The sequence below is a fragment of the Alligator sinensis genome, unplaced genomic scaffold, assembly GCF_000455745.1.
Source record: "Alligator sinensis unplaced genomic scaffold, ASM45574v1 scaffold87_1, whole genome shotgun sequence".
Classification (NCBI taxonomy): domain Eukaryota; kingdom Metazoa; phylum Chordata; order Crocodylia; family Alligatoridae; genus Alligator; species Alligator sinensis.
The window spans coordinates 3,567,213-3,569,872 of record NW_005841929.1 but is presented as its reverse complement, the minus strand read 5'-3'; the positions used below and the strand labels follow the sequence as shown (position 1 = coordinate 3,569,872).

Here is a 2,660-nt window from a genome sequence, read left to right as displayed (position 1 = left end):
CCTGCCAGGCTCTCGCAAATGTGAGCCTTGATAATTTTTTCAAAGACTTTGCCAAGGATGGAGGTGAGACTGACTGGCCTATAGTTGCCCGGGTCCTCCTTCCTCCCCTTCTTGAAAACGGGGACCACATTGGCCCTTTTCCAGTCCTCCCAGACTTGGCCTGTGCACCACAAGTGTTCAAATATTCCTGCCAGTGACTGTGCAATGATGTTGGCCAGTGCCTTCAGCACCCTCGGATGGAGCTCATCCGGTCCTGCTGACTTAAAGGCATCCAGATCCTCCAAGTGAATCTGCACCATCTCAGGATCTACACATGATAGTCTGGCACCTTGCTGCTGCCTCTACAGTCCTAGTGAGAGACTTGTCTTGCCCCTCATTTAGGAACACTGAGGCAAAGAACTCATTGAGGAGTTCAGCCTTGTCTGTCACCAATTGCTTCTGCCTATTTAGTAGGGGTCCTATTCCTCCCTGAAAAAATCTATGCACCCAACATGGGGCTTGAACCCACGGCCCTGGGATTAAGAGCCCCATGTTCTACCAACTGAGCTAGTCAGGCACTGATTTTGGAGTATCTGAAACCCCAGGCTGAAGAGTCTGGGAGGTAAGATCCTTGCTGGTGGTAACACACAGACCTGAATGATTGAGCTCCTCTGAGTGGATGGAATTTGGAACTGATTTGGCTAATTTGGCCTGAAACATGAAATTTAAATTAAAAAATTAACATTCCTGGTGATCAGTGGTGTCCCTCAGGGTTCAGTACTTGGACCAGTGCTTTTCAACATGTTCATCAACGATTTGGATTCAGGTGTTAAAAGCAAACTGGCAAAGTTCACTGACAACACCAAACTATGGGGGACTGTGGTCACCCACAAGGATAGGCTGGCAATACAGGCTGACCTAGACAGGCTTGCGTTGTGGGCAGATCTCAACCTGATGTCATTTGATATGGAGAAATGTAAAGTGTTCCATCTGGGGAGAACTAATCCACAACTCACTTACAGGCTCAGCAGTGCTATGCTTGCCAGCACCACAACTGAATGAGACCTGGGTGTCGTGATAGACCACTAAATGAACATGAGCCACCAGTGCAATGCCGGAGCTGACAGAGCTAATCAAACAGTGGCATGCATCTACCGAGGCATCTTGAGCAAGGCTAAAGATGTCATCCTTCCACTCAACTTGGCCTTGGTGAGACCACAGCTGGAATACTGCATCCAGTTTTGAGCTCTGCACTTCAAGAAGGATGTGGAGAAGCTCAAAAGTCCAAAGGAGACCCACATGCATGATTAGAGGCCTAGAGATCAGGCAATATGAGAAGAGGCTGAAAGACTTGGGCCTGTTCAGCCTAGAGAAGAAAAGACTCAGGGGACTTGGTAACAGCCTGTAAGTATATCAGGGCCTGAGGAAGCATCTATTCACCAAGAGCCCTAGGGGAGATCAAAAAACAATGGGCACAAACTGATTGAAGATCACTTCAGACTAGACATCAGGAAAAACTTCTTTACCAGTCGAGTGCCGAAGGTTTGGAACAGTACACTCACCCACCCTGGGGATCTTCAAAAAGCGTCTTGCTGCTCATCTTGCTGGGGTCATCTGACTCCAGCAGTCTTTCCTGCCCTAGTGCAGTGGGCCTGGAGCTGATGATCTGTAAGGCCCTTCCAGACCCTAACATCTATGAAACTATGAAACATCTCAGCCTTTTAGCTAAAATCAAGAATTTTTGGCACCAAGGGGAGGGTGTCAAGGCTGGGTCTGGCCCTCCTGGTGCTGGTTTAATATTGCAGTACCTCCAGGCCCCTACCAGTTCCCTGTGGAGGAAACACCAGCCCAACTTTTTTTTTTTAAAGAACTAAAAAAAAAATTCCCATCAGCACATTTGCCCAATATGGGATGTATATATTATAGTCATGCTCAGTGTTGCTTGCACATAATCAGCTTTATAAATGGTTTCCATTGCTGAACACATGCTGCTTTTGGCAGCAATTCAATGATAAAACAGTGTATTTAATGAGGTATCCTTGTATGCAAATGCAAGATGAGGGGACCTTTTTCTCCATACTGACTAGGGGGAAAAAATCTCACCTTGTATTTGAGTAAATATGGTAATTTTGTGTTTTGTCATATATATTACATAACACAACAATTTTTTATATATAATATACTCTGTGTGTGTGTGTGTGTGTGTGTGTATATATATACTATATACTTGCTTGTGTGTGTGTGTGTGTATATCTATATATATATATATATATATATCTCAATATTGCTATTGCACATGACTTGACTTGAATGATTTGAATATCAGTGAGGGAGCTGAAGAATTAAATAGGCGCTCCTGGTTCATGGGTACAGTACTATTTATTATTTTGTAGATGTTCATCTTATTTCTTTTCTCCCAGGGGGTTCACTGACCTATCCCCTTTCAATTGACCACACTGCAAGAAAGTCCCAGAAGTAAGGAAGAATCCCCCCTCCCTTCCTCCTCATGCATGGCAAAACCTCCCCTTCCCCTTCCTTCTCCCCTACCCACTGCTGCCACTCTCTGGCTACCCTAGGGGTGGGCTCCAGAGCTGCTCCTCCCTGTTCCAGCTGGGCTCTGTACTTGAAGCCAAGCTCAACCAGGGACAGCAGCAGCAAACTGATGCAGGGGAAAGGGAACA

At 45.8% G+C, this 2,660-nt stretch overlaps 1 non-coding gene across 1 annotated transcript; it reads right to left on the bottom strand.

The window, feature by feature from the left end:
- Positions 1 to 483: 483 nt before the first annotated feature.
- TRNAK-CUU lies at positions 484 to 556 on the bottom strand. The gene has a single exon. It is a non-coding gene; the product is annotated as a tRNA-Lys (tRNA).
- Positions 557 to 2,660: the final 2,104 nt, after the last annotated feature.